The sequence below is a fragment of the Cupressus sempervirens genome, chromosome 9, assembly GCF_028749045.1.
Source record: "Cupressus sempervirens isolate cs-2001-9-10 chromosome 9, ASM2874904v1, whole genome shotgun sequence".
Taxonomy (NCBI): Eukaryota; Viridiplantae; Streptophyta; class Pinopsida; order Cupressales; family Cupressaceae; genus Cupressus; species Cupressus sempervirens.
In genome coordinates this window covers 542,367,549-542,388,534 of record NC_143126.1, presented here as the reverse complement: position 1 = coordinate 542,388,534, position 20,986 = coordinate 542,367,549, and the positions used below count along the sequence as shown (strand labels likewise).

The 20,986-nt window shown below is 36.5% G+C and overlaps 1 pseudogene; it reads right to left on the bottom strand.

The window, feature by feature from the left end:
* Positions 1 to 17,279, bottom strand: part of LOC149539774 (uncharacterized) — a 163,240-nt pseudogene extending 145,961 nt beyond the window's left edge.
* Between the last annotated feature and the right edge of the window lie 3,707 nt (positions 17,280 to 20,986).

The following is a 20,986-nucleotide window of genomic DNA, read 5'->3' as shown; positions in this document are numbered from 1 at the left end:
ATGCACATGGAATGGCTTCAAACTTCCATCCTTAGCCTTCCTGGAAACCTGCAAACTCCCGTTCTTGGGTCTCCTTCTCCACAGGTTTGGCAGCCTCTGAAGAACAACAAGAAAATTAGCAAGAATCAAGATGTAGAATGAGCCCAAAATGCCTCCAAACCCCTTTTAAAGAGGGCATAACCCTAGCTCACATACAAGAGGGGTTAATAAAATATAATTTAATAATAATTTTTATTTATTAGTCAATTGGTTTCCAAAGATTAGCCCCTTTTTCCGAAATTTCACCTTTTTGGAGCCTGCCTGCCTTAACAAAGTTTATTTTTTTATTTTTTTATTTTTAATTATTTGAATAGGGGACATGAAAAGTCCTCCCCTCCCAAATATTTCTTGTCCTCAAGCAATGAAGGTTGGAATTCTCAAGAATGTGTGCTCCTTCCCAAGTTGCATCCTCTAGTGGTAATCCTTTCCATTTGACCAAATGCTCTATGATGCTCCTATTTCTCAACCTTTTCTCTCTTGTATCCAAAATCTCTTCTGGTATAAAAACTAATTTCCCTTCATCATCAAGAGGTGGTAATTCTGTAGATACTATGGTTTGCTGGCCTAGAACCTTTTTTAAGCAAGATACATGAAAAATATTATGTATTTTGCTGTTTGGTGGGAGCTCCAATTCATAAGCTACCTCTCCTACCTTCTTGATGATTTTATAAGGCCCACTATCGAAAAGTATTAGATCAACAAAGGAAAGGGCATCATAACCATAAAGAGCACGAAAAGGAGGCATACCAATAGACATGTGATGAGATGTATTGTAACAATACTTCCCTAGGTGTAACCATTTCACCCAAGCATGTTGTTGATTTGAAACATAGTTCCTCAAATATCCTTCTATCCATTTATTAACTATCTCTGTTTGTCCATCTGTTTGAGGGTGATAGCTAGTACTGGGAGTGAGTTCAGTTCCTGCCAAATGAAAGAGCTCCTTCCAAAAAGAGCTGAGGAATCTACTGTCCCAGTCACTAACAATGTTTCTAGGCAAACCATGTAATCTAAAAATTTCCTTGAAGAACAATTCGGCCACTTGTGATGCCTTGAAATCAGATGTGATAGGAAAGAAATGTGCATACTTAGTTAGTCTATCTACCACCACATATATGCAATCCTTACTTTGAACCTTGGGCAACCCAGTGATGAAATCCATGGAAATACTTTCCCATTTTTGTTCGGGAATAGGAAGTGGCTGCAACAACCCTGCAGGAAAATTTTGCTCACTCTTGCTTTGTTGGCATACCATACATTCCATAATGTGTTTAAGGACATCCTCCTTCATACCCTTCCATGAAAACCGCTCTCGAATTTGCCTGTATGTCTTGAAGTATCCCTGGTGACCAACCAAAGGTGTGTCATGAAAGGCCCTCAATATCCTCTCCTTAGTTTTTGACCCTGGCACTAAGAAGATCCTGTTCTTGTAATAAATCAATTCATCAACAACCTTGTACCTATTATCATCCACTAACTTATCCAAAATCTTGGTGGCAAATGAATCTTTAGCATACTCTAAAATTATGGAGACTTTCCAATTAGCAGAGATAGATGATAAGGAACACAAAGTGGGCTTTCTTGAGAGAGCATCAGCAACCACATTATTCTTTCCTTTCATGTATTCAATATCAAAATCATAAGCTTGCAATTTTCTTACCCATTTTTGTTGACGATCATTCAAATCCCTTTGGTTCAAGAAGAACCTGAGGCTATTATGGTCTGTCTTTACAATGAATCTCCCACATAGAAAATATTGTCTAAACTTATGAAGTGCATGCATGATTGCCAACATTTCCTTATCATAGATGGAGTACCCTTTCTCTGATTGATTTAATTTTCGACTCTCAAATGCTATTGGATGTCCCCTTTGAGTTAGGACAGCCCCTATACTTTCTCTAGAAGCATCACATTCAACAACAAAAGGTAAAGAGAAATCTGGAATTGCAAGCACAGGGCATGAACTCATTACCTCCTTAAGCTTATCAAATGTTTTTTGTGCCTCTTCTGTCCAAACAAAAGCTCCTTTCTTTGTCAAATCAGTCAAGGGGGCAGCAAGCTGAGAAAATCCCTTGGCAAATCTCCTACAGTAGCTACACAACCCGAAGAAACCTCTCAACTGTGTAAGATTAGTGGGTGGAGGCCAATCCAAAATTGCCTAGATTTTTTGTTGATCAACCTGTACTCTTTTAGAGCTTATAATATGTCCCAAATATAGGATCTCTGTCAAACCAAACTCACATTTAGATAGCTTAGCATAGAAGGATTGCTGCTCCAAGATTCCCAAAACAGTGTCTATGTGCTTTAGATGCTCTTCCCATGTTTTACTATATATCAAGATATCATCAAAAAATACCAAAAAAAAATTTTGAAGATGCTGACTGAATACCTTATTCATACAAGATTGGAATGTTGCAGGTGCATTAGTGAGTCCAAATGGCATAACAAGAAATTCAAAGTGCCCATAGTGACATCTAAAAGCAGTTTTTTCCACATCTTCACTCCTCATTCGGATTTGATGGTAGCCTGATCTTAAGTCAATTTTTGAGAAGTATACAACACCATGTAACTCATCAATGAGTTCATCTATGCGTGGTATGGGATACCTATTTTTTATGGTCTTCTTGTTTAGAGCCATGTAGTCTATACACATTCTCATTGTACCATCCTTTTTCTTGACAAGTACCACAGATGATGCAAATGGACTAGAGCTAGGCCTTATGAATCCCATGTCTAGGAGTTCTTTAATAGTTTTTTCAATTTCTTCCTTATAACCTCTTGCATGGCGGTATGGGGTTGTTATAACTGGTTTGGCACCCTGTTCTAACTCTATAACATGCTCAAAACCTCTATCTGGTGGTAATCCTGGAGGCAAATCATTGAAAAATATACTATGCTTATCAAGAATATTTTGAATTTCAAAATGGAAATTACCTTGATTCTTTGGAGAGCTTGTTGGTTGGATTATGACTCCTGCTGCCCATGTTACTTGTCCTCTTTGAAAAGTCCTCTCCATCCTCTTTGCAGAGATCGCCTTAGGTGCTCCATTCGATAACCCTCTCAATATGACTTCTTTCCCATTGGAATGAAATTTAAACTCCATAGTTTGATGATTCATGTAATAGCCTCCGATAGAGTGCAACCATTGAACACCCAATACAAGATCTATCTCCCCAATACCAACCACATAGAAGTCATCACATAACTCATAATCTCCTAAGGTCATCTTGAGTTGTTTCACCACCCGTGTGCAAGGCATAGTGAATCCATCAGCTACAGTAACATTGAATCCCTCAAAATCTTCTACTTTAAGCCCTCTTTTCATGAAAAATCCCTCATTAATAAAATTGTGAGTTGCCCCACTATCAAGAAGAACAGTCAACCTTTGCCCTGCTAGTACCCCTCGAATTCGGAAGGGATGGTATCTTGGGACTCCTGATAATGCTGCTAAAGTGTCATCCTTGCTAACTTCTTTTACTTTCTCTTCTTCTACCTCCTCCTTAGTATCATGAAATTCCTCATGCTCATCTGAATCAGATTCTGAAGCAACTTCAATATAGTGCACTTGACCTTTCCCCAAACATCTGTGTCCTGGAACCCATGGTTCTCTACAAGTAAAACAAAGATTTTTCCTTCGTAATTCACTCCTAGTCTCTTCATCTACCTTCTTTTTTGCCACATTTATCACATCTTTTGGTGGTAGTGTTGGGAAAGTCTTTTTCTAAAAATTTCCCTTATGTTGCCAAAGATTTGGGGGTTTTTGATTAGTGATTGATTTCATAGGCACGCAAGTTTCAAGTTGCAAGCTTCTTTTGATAGCTTCCTGTAAGGTTGAGGGTGAGAAAGCCTTAACCAAACCCTTAACAGAATCTTCTAAACCATCAAGAAAAAGATAAACGGTCCTCTTTTCACTCATATCAGGTACCATAACAACCACTTTTTGAAATTCTTCTATATACTCATTAACTGATTTGGTTTGCTTCAACTTTGACAATTCTTTAAAGTACTCTTCATCATCCTTGAGGTCAAATCTATCTATCACCCTTTGACTGAAATCTTCAAATGTAGTTACCTGATCATGACCTTGAGTAGTCATTCCATGATACCACCAATCATAGGCTGCATCTTCCAAGTGTAGACTTGCAAATTGAATAGCATCACTCTCTTTCATGGGGTTAAGTGTGAAGAAAGTTTGTAATTTTTGTAGCCATGCTCTAGCTGAAATTTTATTTGTTCCATCAAAAGTAGGTGCTGTAAACTTGCTTATTTTATTTTTGAGCTCTCTTCCACTTGTGTCATGCTCCCTCCGGTTCTCTTTCTTGGGCATCAAAGCGTTCATCATATCCACATATTCTCTAAAAGGAACTGAACTACGAAAGTCATCATCTAAGCTATTGTAAGTAGCTCTTAATGTAATCAAATTACCTGTAACCTCTTCCACTGGATTAATGGCTGGATTTGGTACTGGTGGATCAACTGCAGGCAAGAAAATAGATTTGATTGATTTAGATGGTGTGGATCTCCCATTTCTTGGCTCCTCTGAAGTGCTCCCTTTCTCATTAATAGATGCAATTCCTTGTAATTTTTCTGTCAATATTCGCAAAGCCTCTCTAGTTTCCGCCAAACCATCCACTGTTTGCTTCTGAGTATTTTGGATGTCTTGGAAGAATTTCTTTGCCATCTCATCTGGATCAGCCATACTTTTTTCTTCCTTGGATTTTGTACTTTTTCTTTCAACTGGGGGTTTGATCAAAATTTATTTATTCTTTTCTCGCTGCAAATATCTTTTTTCTCTTTCACTTAGTTGCATGCAATCATAAAATATGACATGCAAGATCTGGGTAGTTATCAAGACTTGACATGCAAGATCTGGGTAGTTGTTAAAACTGACATGCAACTTCTACAAACCCTCAGGCTGGCAAGATCACGGCTCTGATACCACTATAATGTCCCTTTACTAATTTTTTAATGATATTTCCAGCCTCAAATCAGAACTTTAAAATCAAACAACCAATATTACAAAGATCTGCCAATTTCCCAATAAAACCCAAATCGGGTATGTCCAAATTAGTGCCAAAAACTTCACAACTTCACAAATTATTAATAAATCTGAAAATGGACATTTTTACAGAAATTTCAGCAGCATAACAGCCCACAAAATGACATTTCCATATTTGTATAGCCTTTACACAACAGCTCACAAATGTAGGGCAAAACTATGCTCAATCGGGCTCCCGAAATTAACACAAAAATGCTCGGAAACACAACAAAACACTCATAAACTATCTCAAAAGTTTAATCATGACCCAATACATATATTCAGCTCTATTTTAACATCATAAAGTCTAAAATACAGTAGCAAACCAAACTGATATGAAACACTCAACTGAAAACCCAAACTCAAACCAAAAACAACCCCGAAAACACCCAAATCGGCACTATTCAGCACAAAGGAAAACTCTGTATGAGCATGCACATGGAATGGCTTCAAACTCCCATCCTTAGCCTTCCTAGAAACCTACAAAATCCCATTCTTGGGTCTCCTTCTCCACAGGTTTGGCAGCCTCTGAAGAACAACAAGAAAATTAGCAAGAATCAAGATGTAGAATGAGCCCAAAATGCCTCCAAACCCCTTTTAAAGAGGGCATAGCCCTAGCTCACATCCAAGAGGGGTTAATAAAATATAATTTAATAATAATTTTTATTTATTAGTCCATTGGTTTCCAAAGATTAGGCCCTTTTTCCGAAATTTCACCTTTTTGGAGCCTGCCTGCCTTAACAAAGTTTTTATTTTTATTTTTTTATTTTTAATTATTTGAATAGGGGACATGACAAAAATTCAAGAAACCAGTGAGAGAGAAAAGATGGTCATGGGTCCCACTTCTAAAGAATCAAGCAGTGCCAAGTGGCAGTGGATAGAATAATCGAGCAATGATGTGGCAAGAAAATCTCAGAGATCACTAGATCGCACCACATGGTGAATCCAACGACTGTCATTAACTCGCTATAAGAGATTTGTAGGGAAGATAACATGGCGACATAGTGAGAAGATGACACATGTCACTGACATGTGACATGTGGTGCACTATCAGCCAGTGACGTGGAAAGTTTACAGCCAATCAGAGACTGCCATGTGGCAGTCTGACAGCATCCAGTCAGCTGAGGGGGTAAAACAAATATTTTGAAATCAATAATTTTCCCATGCACATTCTTAAAAAGAGGGTAATTTAAAATAGAAAATGTTTTTATTCTATAGTTAAAACTATAGACAAATCATTAATTTTTCAAAAAAATTGAATTTTTAATGAGAAGCCATGGAGCAGAGGTCCAATTTTTAGAAGGCCATAATAGGGGTTATTTTTGTCAAAAATGGGCACTCCAATATACCACTGGAATCAGAACAAGCTGAATTTTCCATTTTTGAGGTTGGTTTGTGCACAAGTATTCACCAATTCACGTTGTAGGTCAATTTGTAAAATTTGGGGCTTTCTTAGTGGAATTTGTAAAAATTGAAAATTCAGTTAGAGGATTAGTAAGACTTGGTAAGAATGTAGTTGGAGTTCACTTTTCTCACATTCACTCAATAAAAACTTTAATTTTACCAAACATTTCAGTGGGTTTTCAGATTTTGATGACTTAACAAGTTTTCATCATTTCAACAAAGATATTTTCAAATCAGTAACAGAAAAATGATGAAACCAAATTAGATTAGAATGGGAGAAGGGAGAAAGAAGTTGTTCAGTTGTAGAAGATTGAATTCCAAGTGGACACATGTCAGGCATAGATTAGATCCAAGAATTCTTTCTTTCTTTCTTTGTAAGGTTGCTGGCAGTTTTCTCTGGGTAATACCAGTAGGGTTCTAGTTCTACTGTTGAAAACAGGGTTGTTGATGGTTTTGCTTCCTATCTATTGAGCTGAGCTCTAGCAGTGAAGGCCACACACTTGTTTATGTTCAGATTTTCATTTCATTGTCATGTTTTGTTATTTTGATGTACTGGAATTTGATGCTAGATCACGTAACTTGTTTAGAGTTTCATTTTGCATTACCAATTTGTGTATTTAGTCTTTCTAGGGACAAATACAAAAGGGGATTTACCTAAGTTATCTGAGTTCTCTTATCCTGTCTCCTAATTCTTTATGTGTTATTAACTTTGGGATTAAATGGATAATGTTCATTTGATTTAAGGCAACTTGGATGAGTTGTATGTCAGATCTTTGTTGCTTTTGACTCAAGCAGCCAAGTAAATGCTTCATCGTTCTGGTAGGGTTTCTGGGTGCATGAAGGGGATATTGCATAAGTATGGGATTTGGGGATTTTAGTTGATAAACTTGATTGTAATGCAAGCAAGTTAGGTCATCCTGCTAGTAATGACTTTATGTTTCAATGGATAAGGCACTGGTCACTAAATTAGATGCAAGCTGGTATGAATGTCATTTGCACAAAATCATTTTAATCAAATCAATTCAGTTTTTCATGTCTTATAGTGGGTTGAAAGTAATTAACCCTCACTCAACTTATGGATTTCATAGATTGCAATTTGCTACTGTAGATCTGTGTTATTGCATGAGTCATTAGGAGATATAAGGGGTTTTCATCTGCAGTAAATAGGTTCATATTTATGTTTTAAATGCACTGGTACCATATCTCAGAACCTCAAGGTTAACCCACCTAGGTCTTGCAGAGCCTAAAGTGAAGAAGGGTTAAGCCTTATAGTTGGCCCAAGACTGCAGTTAGGTGCATTCATCATAGGAAGTTGCTAATCTTAGATGCATTTGTCTGGTTTCTTGGTTGTTTGTAAGACTGTTAAATCAGGAGCCAATAGTATGCACTTGGTAAACTGATTTGCAAAAGATTGTTAAATCTACCTTGTGAAAGGATTTAATTGTTCCACCTATTAGGATGAACCAGTGGCTAATCTCTTGATTTGCAACTCTAATTTGTTTGTTGATATTCCTTTTGAGTGTAATGATCACCTTAATGTGATAGATAAATCTTTGTTACTCCTTATACTGCTTGTAGCCTTCTCAATTCGCACTTCTGCTCTTATTATATTTTACAAATTCATATATCATCTTTTGGATGCGATACAATATATTACACATATACCAATCCAAATTACAATTCATCAAAGTTAGATACAATCAAGTCTCACCAAGATACACAAAGTTAGCTCAATTGCTAGTACTCGAGTTTTGAAGACAAACTTAGTGAGGTTCTAATAGTTGACAACCATTGTCAACACTCAACATCATCATGCTCTCGGTAGATGTAGAAGCTCAATTCATACTAATCACTTCCAAGTAGTATAAATTTTCTCAATGCTAGTTACTCAGCATATAAACTGAATCACTTGGTTGACGCTACAAGACTCTATCAACACTAACACTACGAGCTCTGTATAAACTAAATCACTTGGTTGACACTTCCTGACTTGGTCAACACTTGATTCACATCACTGATATTGTGAATTTGACAAACACTAGAGACCATAATTTGCACTGTTTAACTTGGTAAATACTATAAAACTCAGTTTGCATTGATAGGCATCAACTCAGTAGATACTACTTAGTGTGAACTAAATACTGATTCTAAAACTTGGTAGTAACTATAGAACTCAGTAAAAACCATATTGCTCAGCAATAACTCTAGCACTCGATTAACACTATAAACTAAAAGATAATCTTGGTAATAGCTACTAACCATTTCACTAAGCGTGAGTCACTAATAAACAAACTTGACCATAATGTCAATAGATTAGATCATTAACCATCATATACAACCACTCTTTGATATGTCACCAATAAATATTAACCTTCACTCAACCAAATCAACCATGCTCTAATACCATCTGATGTAGTATAAGGCATGTATACCTATAAAGGAGATGTCCAAGCCCCCAACAAATAGAACAAAACAAAAGTATAACAAGCTACAAATCGAAATAACTCTATTTATTAACAAAAGATCTTCATATACACCACTAAATACTGATTGATTACGCAACTCACATACAAATTGATAAGCATTTTTCCTTTTTGTAAGCCTTCTTGGTTACGAAAAAATCCATATTCAATCTACTTGGGGCACTCTAACTGGCTCATTGATGTCTTCTACTCATGGTATGTAGACTAGCTTGATGAGTATTGAGCTTGGGTATAATCGTAAACTTATTCATCTCCTCCTTCATTACTTGGGAAGTATGGTGATTTGGTTTCCACGTTCACCTTCACTTATCTTTTGATGCTAAATGACAATATGATCATATATAGAAGTAACATTGGTGGAAAAAACATTATGTACATAAATGAATACAACAACCCCTATCCATATATTTCCTTAGTATGACTTATTTTTCAAAAATATTTTTATTTGTATTATATCAACTCCTTGTAACTTCATAAATAAACACAATATATACAAAGATATAATTTCTCCCTTTTTTGACACTAATGTCAAAATAACTTGAAACATAGAAAGACTTACTTTGGATTCAATCCAAACTGATCAATAAAATCATAATCTCTAGTGTATTGTCCCATTTTGACTTGATCAGCTCAATAATCCACTTCTCTATCCTTAGTTTGGCCTATGATCAACAATTGATTAGCTTAGGGAAGCTATGAGATCCTTGTCAAGTTTGATATGATCTTGCATCACCTCGAGATGAGGTAATACAAATGCTTTTATTTTTTGATCTCTTCTCTCAAATTACTTTCTTCTTGTAGCAATTTATATTGATCTCTTATCTCGCTTAATTATAATACATGGATGATGTACTTGGATTAATTTTCAATTCATCGGCACTCACCTTCATATCAACACTAACCTTTTGTAGTTTTTTTTACTTCACTTGTTAATAGGGGAATATCACACAATTTTTGAAACAATACTAAAATATTCTTCATAGTATTTTCCAATTTAGTAACATAGGTGAACAAAGTGACTTGTTGTATAGCAATTTCACTAGAAATTTTCTCCAACACTTGTCACTCAAATTTATTTGTTTCTTATTCCATTAGCTTTGATTGGGTATTAATCTCTAGTTCTGTAAGGATTTGGTATAGCTCTAATACCATGTAAGAATTTTCCTTAGGAAAAAATTCACCCAATAATTAAGGACCCAAACACAAGCACAACTGTAGACCAGAAAGGAGTATGATTAGAATAACAATGTATTTGATTCAATATTCATGAAAGTACACTAGGAGTGCCTTTATACAAAGGCCTCTGAGATGCATCTAGAATGCCTAAGAATCAGCTACATGATAAGTCATACAACCAAGCACATGTCCACCAGATATGGGTTATCCTCCATTAAGCGCGAAAGTAAGTGTAATGATGAGAGGATAAGCCTACAAGGGTGTAACATGCAAATTAGTGTTGTAGACAACATGTGCTAAAAAGGGAGTGCAAATAACTGTGTTTTCTACATGACAACTCAATGAATGATGCAAACTCCAGTGTTATCAACACCATGTGCTAAATTAGAGTTGCATACTTTTGTGTTGTCAACATGACAACTCAAAAAGGTACACAAACTCCTAAGTGTCTCACAACATAAATAATAAAATAATGCATTAACCTAAGTAAATTTAAGTGTAAATAGTAAATATGTATTTACACCAACACCCCACTTGGAATGTCCTTAAGCTTATGAAAACTAGGATGAAATGCAGGATGGGTCCCGGTTGCTGAGCCATGTTAGGTACCCATGTACATAATGAAAATGAAATCTCTCATAAAGTGAAGAAAGAGGGAAAACCTCATGGGAAAAACCCTCCCCCAAAAAGAGAGATGAAAATAGGATGCATGGATGGATGGAGTAATCAAGAGACCCCCATTATGACATACATCAAGTATATACAATAGTGAAGAATGAGAAGAATAAGACCTCATAAGAGGAAAAAGTCCCTCCCATAAGAAAGAAGACAAAGAGAGACAAGGTAGTCCTCCCCCCCCCCCCCACCCCACAAATGAAGAATTCTAACTAGTGATTGCCACAACAAGGAAGAAGTTGGTCCATGAATGTTGGATGATATTCCTCCCCTTTGGAAAAAATAATGGCAAAGGTACAATCTTGAAGATGAATGGTGGCCCTAAAACCTGCTCAAGTTTCCTTGTGTTGATATTGATGTTTGCCCCTTCCAACACTACTAAAAAAAATGAATGCAAATCTAGCAAGGATGTTTGTTGAACCTATTCCAATGAACCATCTATCTCCTTAACTGAAAAATACCTTTGACAACTGTTGTTCATAAGGATCCACAATCACGCCAACCTGTAAAGATTGATCATGTAGAGAATGGACCTGAGGGTCAGAGTGAGCCCTCAAAACAATTGGAGAAGGATCATCTTCAACAAAGAGAAGATGTAAATCATCAAGGCTATCTCCCAAATTTTTGGTCTATGACTCCACGAACAAACCTGCAATGTCTGCCATGTAGTCATCAATTGAAGCTGGAGTTGGAAGATAATGTGTACCTTGTTGTGCTAGACCTATCACTATGGCAATATATGCATGTGGACTATACTAATTTTGTGACCTGTTTCTACAACTGTTGATAGAACCCCACATGTCTAAATCTGTTCAAGCAGTATCGTTGGTGTCACCATCAATTTCCATAGTATATGAAGTGTGAAGAGGATTAGAGGATAAGCTGGGTGAACTTTCCTCAAAGTGTACATCCTTCTCCACAAAAATCTCATGAGTCTCTGGATCCATAAGTCTGTATGCCTTAGCACTATCTTCATAACCAATGAAAGTACAAGACCTAGGTGCTGGTGCCTTGCATCCCCTGGAAGATAGGTTTGCCCATGCTAGACAATTGAAGACTCTAAAGTGACTCACAATTGGTTTTCTGCCACACCATGCCTCAAAAGGAGTCTTCCCATCTAGGGCATTATTAGGAGACCTATTAAGTATGTGAATAGCACTACTAATGGCTTTGACTTCAAGTGTTGGATCAAGAGACTTGGATTTAATCATGCAACTTTCCATGGTATTAAGAGTCCTAATCCTTAGTGCTCCAACATCTGTCTTGTGCGGACTAAAATTTGGTGGATTCTGATGATCAATTCCCTCAATTTTACAAAAGTCTTTAAGTCTTCTATCCACATATCTGCTTTTGTTGTCCATTTGGAGAACCTTGATGGCTTTCCTTGGTTTTTGTTCAGCATGAATCTTGAATGCTAGAAGCTTGTCCAACACTTAATTCTTATGATGAAGTAGACCCATCTGAATCATGAACATTCATGAAAAAAAAGTAAGGATGTAGTGGCCTTGGGTAACAGAAGTCACTGCAAAAGGACTTTCTAAAACCATGTGAACCAACTGAAGAACAATTAGTGCTCTAGAAGACTTCCCTTTATCATACTTCTCCTTGAGATGGATACCCACTAAACATGATGAACACTTGCCCTTAGAAAAGTTGATGTTAGGTAGACCTTTGAACATGTGTTTTGAGAAAAGTTTATAAAGAGAGAAAAAGCCAAGATGACCAAACTACTCATGCCATAGTTTGGTTTGTGAAGTAGAGTGAGTTAACAAGGCTTGAGAAGGAGATTTAGGCACAAAGTGGGAGAAGGAATAAAGCCTCTTGTCATGATTGACTTTCCCTATTGCAACCAATGAATCATCTCTAAGATTGTGCACCATCACTGAATCTGGAAGGAACTCAACTTTGTGACCATCTCCAAGGTGAGTGATTTGGTAAACTGAGAGGAGATTGGAACTAAGGTTTGGAGCATAGAGAACATCTTTGAATTTCCCATTTTCCATTTCCACATGTCTTTTTCCTTCAACTTCCATTTTGGGATCATCTCTTATGAAGATGTGCAGTACATGTGATTGCTTCAACAAAGAAAAGTCTCCCTTTGAAGAACCCATATGATAGGAGGCAACTGAGTCAAGTATCCATCCCAAAGAACTTGTATTTTCCATAAGTGCTTGCCCTTTTCCCTTTGAAGAGGTCGGAGTCAAATCCTTGGAAGTACCTGGCACTTGAATTTTGTTCTTCTTGAGTAAGTTTTCCAACTCATCAATTCTTTTAGTCTTGCAATGATGCTCGTCATGATTTGGCTTTTTGCAATGTGCACAAAAAAGTTTGTCTGTATTTTCATTACTTCTATTCTTGTTGGAAGAATAATTGCCTTGCTGTGAGGAGGATTGTTGTGTCTCAGATTGTGATTTTTTATTCCACTACTTCTTCTTGTTATTGTTAGAACTTCTTCCTCCTTGACTTGATTGGTGCTCATCACTAGCCACCAATTCCTTGGTCTCTAATGTCATGAGAAGTCCCATATCTATCAAGTGATATTGTTCAACAATCAAAATCTGTATGAATGCATCAAATGTAGGCTTCTGGTAAGCACTTCCCATGGTCAATTTGTGAGTATTATAACTCAAAACAAAGGAAACATACTTTGAAGGTAACCTCTTCAAGATGTGATGAATCAACTTGTCATCCTTCATGAGATTTCCACAATCTCTAAGTAGTGCCCTATACTCATTGGCTTTGTTGATGTAATCTTGAATTGTGTCAAAGTTCTTTGGATCCAAGAGAAGTAGATCATCCCCAATCTAAAATCTCTTTTTCTCATCCACTTTATCATACAATGATTCAAGTTTGTCCCATGCAAGTTTGGATTCCTTGAAACTAGAAATTTGGAAGAAGAGATCTCTATGTACACAATTCTTTATAATTCCTAAAGCCGGTCTTGTTGTTTCCAATTAATGAGTTCTTTAGCATCAATGGGTTTGGGTATTGTACCATCAACATAAAGATTGTAACCTTTTTCCATTAATCTACTCCATGCAATATCTTTCCAAGTAGAATAATTACGTGAAGTTAGAAGTGGATATTTAGGTGAACCCATGATGCAGAAAATGAAAAGAGCAAACAAAGAGACACAAGAACACAATACACACCCCACTTTTCACTCAATCTAAAGACCCCCCAAAAAAGATGCTTTTTGGCACTTTATATGTAGTGCGTGTACAAAGTGGAATTTTGATTTTTCTTTTTAAACCTCCCTTTTGAGGCCCAAATCTATCACTAAGAACTATAGTTGAGATGTACAACAAGTCTAAAAAATAATTAAAGCAATACAATGCAAAAAAAGCCCTAATTCTAAAAGTGAGATTTTTGTCCACACAACCCTAGAATCTGACTACAGATCTAGAAAGTAGATGAAAAATAATGCACTTTCAAAAAAATGGAACTTTTTTTCATGTCCAGATGAGCTCATACAGAGCATTTGAAGTTGTAAAATGCAGGATTGAATAGGATCAGTCACCAAAAAAATGCAATTTCTAAAAAATCCTTGCACCAAAACTAGAAAACACCACCACCACTAGAAAGTTCAGAAAATTTTACCCAAAAAAAAAAAAAATTTGCACTTGAATTGGAGTCTGGATAACTAAGTTATGGCCTCTCAAAGTCAAGCTACCAAATCAAAAACACAATCCACAGAGGGGTTTGGAGAAAATTTTCTAGCTTAAATTTGATAGTCAAATGACCATCACAACAATTATAAAATACCTAATTTTGATGGTCATACAACCATCAATTTTAACCTCATAAAGTGATGACATCAGTGAAAAATAGTCCCCCTGGTCACATGGTAGGGTTGTTCACTGACATGGCACTAGTACAGATGTACAGATTTGAGCATGTGTCAGATGACATGTCCATGCTAATGTGGGATGAGCATTGTACATGTATCATGGGCTATATGGATTACCTATCAGACACATGGTTCTTTGCAGACATGGCAGTGGGAGATTTGATGTGAGCCACATGTCTACTAAGGAATTCTACGTGGCAGGAAGGAAAGGCACCGAATGGTACATCTGTGGGTCTGCCAGAGAAGGATCGCAACAACAACGGATTTGATTTGATAAAGGTTTTACAACATATGGGAATTAATGTTTAATCCCACATTGCCAATGATATGAGTATCACCAGTCTTTTTAAACTAGACACCATGGGAGAAAGATAAACCAAAGTGAAAGGTGGCCAGAAGGTGTGGGCCGTGACCATAATTATTGTGTCATGCCTGCAGTGTGAGCCCAGTGCTATCAATGAGATTATATGCTCAGCTAGAAATTTGTGTGCCTATCGAATGATGATGTTTCCAAATGGAATATGCCTAGGATTAAACAAAATATACCTCCAAATTGTAAGGCTGGGGTGTCATTGCCTGGTTCTATAAAAAAAAAATCTCTACAAGGCTGCTTGGCCTAAAAAAATTTTGAAAAAATTCTAAAAATAGCCAAAATATTGTGATAGAAATATAGAGAGTTTAAAATGCAAATTTGAATTAAATTAAATTACAAATCTAATAGATCATACCCAAATTGAAAATCTTGGCCTCTGGGTGCCAATTTGCAAAAAAAATTTACCTCATGATCGACTTTGGTATAGGGTAGCTGAATTTATAGCCATTTTATGCCAAATCAACGTTCTGGACACAATGACAAAGTCAAATCTGGCTCTAGACGCTCCCAATTTTTGTAGTACTCTATATTTAGGTTGAGGTGCTAAAGCAAGAATGGTCTCTAATGGCTATGTGAAGAGAAATTCTCCAAGCTATGATACCATGTAAGAATTTTTCTTAGGGAAAAATTCACCCAAGAACTAAGAACTCAAAGACAAGCACAACTGTAGACCAGAAATGAGTATGATCAGAATAACAATGTATTTGATTCAGTATTCATGAAAGTACACTAGGAGTGCCTGTATATAAAGGCCTTTGAGATGCATCTAGAATTCCTAAGAATCAACTACATGATAAGTCATACAACTAGGCATATGTCCACTAGATATGGGTTATCCTCCATTAAGCACGCAAGTAAGTGTGATGATGAGAGGATAAGCCTTCAAGGGTGTAACACAAAAATTAATGTTATAGACAACATTTGCTAAAAAGGGAGTGCAAATAATTGTGTTGTCTACATTACAACTCAATGAATGATGCAAACTCTTGTGTTGTAGACACCATGTGTTGAATTAGAGTTGTGTACTTCTATGTTGTCAACATGATAACTAAAAAAGGTACACAAACTCCTAAGTGTCTCACAAAATAAATAATAAAATAATGCATTAACCTGAGTAAACTTAAGTAAGTGTAAATAGTAAATACGTATTTACACCAACAATTTCATTGAGCTTGTCCACAATTTGTACTAGTTGATCCAAACTTGGTGTCTTCTCATTCAATACAATTTATGGCACAACATGTAGCAGTATGTCCTTACCATCATGTAGCACTTATTTTTTCTTATGCTCCTTCCTCAACTTCTTTCTCAATTTTTCTTTCACATTAATTAGTATATATAGCCATCTTTTCTTCATACAAAGCGTAAGGATCCCATGATAGTATCACAATGATTTCATCTAATGTAAATGGGTTAGTATTGATTGCCTCTGATATTTTCTTCTTCTTCTTCTTCATCTTCCTCCCTTTTTTTTCAACATGATTTGTGCTTGGTGATACTTGAAATGACACTAGAGCTATGGTCTCTTGATGTGTTTTTTTTGTTCCTCACTTTATTTTTGTTTTCTCTTTCTTTGTCTCCTCTATCTATTTAGCTTGTGCAATACTAGAAGTAGTAAAAATTTATAGTAGTGACACTTGAGGCATCTCCTAATATCATCTCAGTGTAATAACATTCTATTTCTCCTATTTCTTATTCTCTTCTAATTGATGAGTGGAGAGTAGATATAACAACATGGGATTGAATACAATAGTTTGTGTATAGGTAGATAGTGATAAATCTTTTGTCTTATTTGCAATTGCATAAAATAATTGGACTTTCCCAATAATTCCCTCACTTGGAGGTATGTGGGGTTTGTGTTGTATTACCTATAGGAGAATCATCTACTTTGTGCTTTGTGGATTCTCCTCCAATTTGATCATGTTTAGTATCAACATTTTTATTTCCTTGTTCGGTGCCTATAATCTCATTTGCTTCTCCCCTTTGTCTCCCTTGAATTTTTAGAGCCCGTTGCTCAGTATTTGCATCTCTTTTTTCTTCATCAATAAAAATTGGAATAGTATATGCAAGAGTGTGTAGTGATCCAATAGATATAGCATTCTTAGTTTGTGGATTCTCTTGACCTTTATCCTTTTTTTTAGTTCCTAACATAACATCCTCATCTTTCTTCAAATTTTTAGATGGGTCTTCATCTGGTGCATCATTAATGGTTATAGTTTCTAAAATTATATCTTCAACCATTTTATGAACAAAACCTACCATCTCTTGTGGGGATATATTGATACACTCATCCTCTTTATTGTCGAGCTCAAAATTTTACTAGGTCTTAGTGTTATCAACTTGAATTACCTTTTGTAGATCTTTGATATTTTACACTTGCTTCCAAATAATTTCTGAGTCCTCATCAACTAGTTGCAAATTTGCTAACAAAACATAAATAACTCTTTATTTTTTAATAGATCTATCTTTATAATGTTCCAACGCTTCACTTATATCTTCAAGACCAAAATCTAGCACAAGAGTAGCCATTGATCATCATCTCATTTACTTCTCAATCTTTAAAGCATATTTCCATCGACTATCAATTATTTGATATAGATCATTAAGAATTAGATTTACAATTTCTATAGGTATCTAACTTGATTCTAGTCATCATGATTATCACAAAATCTCAAACCTTTTTCTTTCCCTCTTCATTCATTGGATCATACTTGTAGTATTTAAATGTAGAAAACCCTATACTATTTATGATATTCTTGATTATTTCCTTAATGGTCTTGGGTCTTTTGTTTGCATAAACTCTAAAGTGACTTCCTCATCTAACTCTATTTTATCACTGTCCTCACCTTCTTCACTATCACCTTTCAAAATTAATCATCTTCTCCTTTGTGTGGGCTTCATGACTGATTCTCTTGATGAATCAGATGCCTCCTTCCTCTTTTGATAAGTCTTAACTTGTGGTTGAGAGGGCTTAGTAATTCTCATTATACCCTTTTTCAATTGCATTGTCATTTCTTATGCATCTTGGGTTCTTACTCTTGTATTCTTTGGCCTTATTGGGGTGGCCAAAGGTCTTTTCTTACCTTTCTTTGTTTGTGGATTGGAAACAACAATAGCTTTACCTTTATCCTCTTCTTCAACAATGTCTTCACCTTTACCTTTAGTAATCATCAAGGGTCGATTATCTTCTCTTGTACCAAGTTTACTTTCCAATTTGTCAATCATTTTCATAGTTTTCTTAAATACCCTATGAGTAAAAATATCCATCTTGATCTTTTCCTTTGTTTCTTAATATGTCTTGAATGGTTGTGCATTCTTATCAATTGGCTCATTCAATAGAGCTTCAATAGCCTTGATTGCCTGATCCATGTTGATCTCATAATCCATAGGTGCAACCCATGCAACCTTAGGAATCACTATGTTCACCAGTGTATTATTGGTATCAACAAGAAAGAAAATATCATCATGATATTTCTCAACCAAATTTGGAGAATTTTAAACCTTTGATGCATCCTTTCCTTAAAGTTTTCAAAATACTCAGTCATTACACTACCAAAGTTGTCTCCTAGTATACAAATAAATTTGTTGATTTGGTATATGACAGGAGTGTATGCTCTTTATTTTACTTGATCAATAGAGGGAAAATCATTTTGAAATAAAAGAATATGTACACTAGTAATGAGCCAAATCAATAAGTATTAGACATTGAAACTCTAATTGTATTCATGTTATCTACAAGTTGCCTCAACTTTATCTTGGTAATGTCATATTTATGACCCTTCTATCCTAGGTCAATTGCATGTAAGGCATGGTTGGGTCTTCTTGATTGGAATATTTTTTATGCTACAACATTAACTCCAAATTTTGATTCTAAGTCTTTAATTGGTACAACTTTTAAACCGCAATTTTCTCATCATTCTTTCATATTTTTCTCAATTTCATCCTTAGAGGCCGCACAAAATTTTTTCACCTTAACAGTTATGGGATATCCATTAACCATATGAATTAAATCTTGTGTAATCTTAATTGGTTCATCCAACCACATTTTCATAGCATGAACTCATCTTAAGACAATGTGAATCTCATTGGCTTTGAACTCCTTTGGGAAATGAAGGGCATATGTGAGACCCTTGGTCTCCAAGTCTTTGTATTCAACTTTCAATTTTCCATCCACAGATAGTTGTTCATAACCCTCTTAGAGCTCAAAAATAAAATAAAAATCATAATTTATAGTGATATAACGAAGAAATATCATTCACCAACAAAACCCTATATAGAATAGGAGATAGGGTACCCACCTTATGTAGTGCCTGCCCCTAGTTCGCATTTTGCTAACATTGTTGAACTCTTTTAGGGCTAGTTTTATATTGATGGTTAGCAGCATTGTTTTGAGATTATCAGATATTCTGCTATGGATTCAGTTTATTATGTGATGAGATTACTTAGACTCTACATTTCATGTATGTATGATGATTATTTTCAGTGTTTGCAGTCATTAATGATGATTAGTAAGATGATTTATTATCATATGTGTTTTATTATGGATACTTACCCCATACTTGCATGTGTATGGTGTGCGTGTTTTCTTTGCATGTTTGCTTTTGTATGGCGTGTCTGATGTGGTTAAGGAAGGGAGTCGTAGTCACCTACTAGTCGGGATCTACAGGATGCACCACTTCCTGCCATTGCCTGTTTAATTTAGTATATATTGTGCTTGTACATGCATGGTTTTTATGCAGGTTGTAGGTACCAGGTATCGACTTCCCTGAATTGTCAGGATGAGCATGTTAGAGTAAATAATTAATATCTAATTATTTATTCTATTGCTTAAGCTTACTTAGGTCATGCATTTATTTAATACTTTTGTATTTAATGCATGTAGTGGTTAGTTGTTGACAACTCGGGAGTTTGCTCCTTTTTTAGCATATTCCACTTTTTGTGGATATGTGCTGAGTTGTCAATCTTATCTTCTACCTCCTTCCAGCTTGTTCTACAAGCTTCCATGAGCTCTTTATATTCGGGCTCTCTCTCATTGTATTTTTATCAAATCACAACATCAAGATCATATTGCATATTGTAAATACATTTCTTATTGTGTTTGCATAATTTTCTCTCATGTCTATTTAGGGTTTTTGCCCTTGCTCCATGCTCCTCCCCTTTCTTGGCTTCTCTTTGACAGGTTTTGCATGCAGGTGATTTTGGGCGTCTTTGGAGTTGGCTTTCCTCAACTCCAACATGGTATCAGAGCCTTCCTGCTACAGCTTCGTTGAAGAAATTTTGAAGCCGTGATTTGAAGTCACAAACCCTAGTTTGTTTGTGCATTTTTTCTTCGAATCAGGGGATCAACATTTTTCAGAGCACTTTGGGACCAAACGGACATCACCATTGGATCCGGAAGGCTGTTTGCAGTCAAGATTCATATAAAACTTGTCGAATTTGGAGACAGAGCTCCGGGAGGCAAAAAAAATTTGTTGCAGGTCATTCCCGTACGGATCGTACGGATTTATGAGCGAAAAATTTTTTTAAAAAAAAAGGTTTTCAGCGCGCTCCGCTGTGCGGCCACCCAGCAGCCACCGCCGCACCACCTAGCGGCCACCGCCACGCAACTCACCGGCCGCTGCCACCGGTAGCGCCGTCGCTGAGCCACTGCGGCTTGGCGCCGCCCGAGGGCCACTCCGGTGCCACCACTGCGGCCACCTCCGCCGGTGGTTTTTTCATCCGCAGCCTCCGATTCCGGCCGCTGCGCCTGTCCTCCGCTCGTGTCCCCGTCAGCAGCCCACGTCAGCGCCGTGACAGCTTGTCAGGACAACGTCACAGGCCGCGTCAGCAACTGTGGGGGTGACACATGGCCTGGGTGCCACGTGGCACTTTGCCACGTCACCCGCCATGTCATCCTCTGCCACGTGGCCATCTTTTTTGCTGCAACGGCTGACGGGCCGTCAAATTTA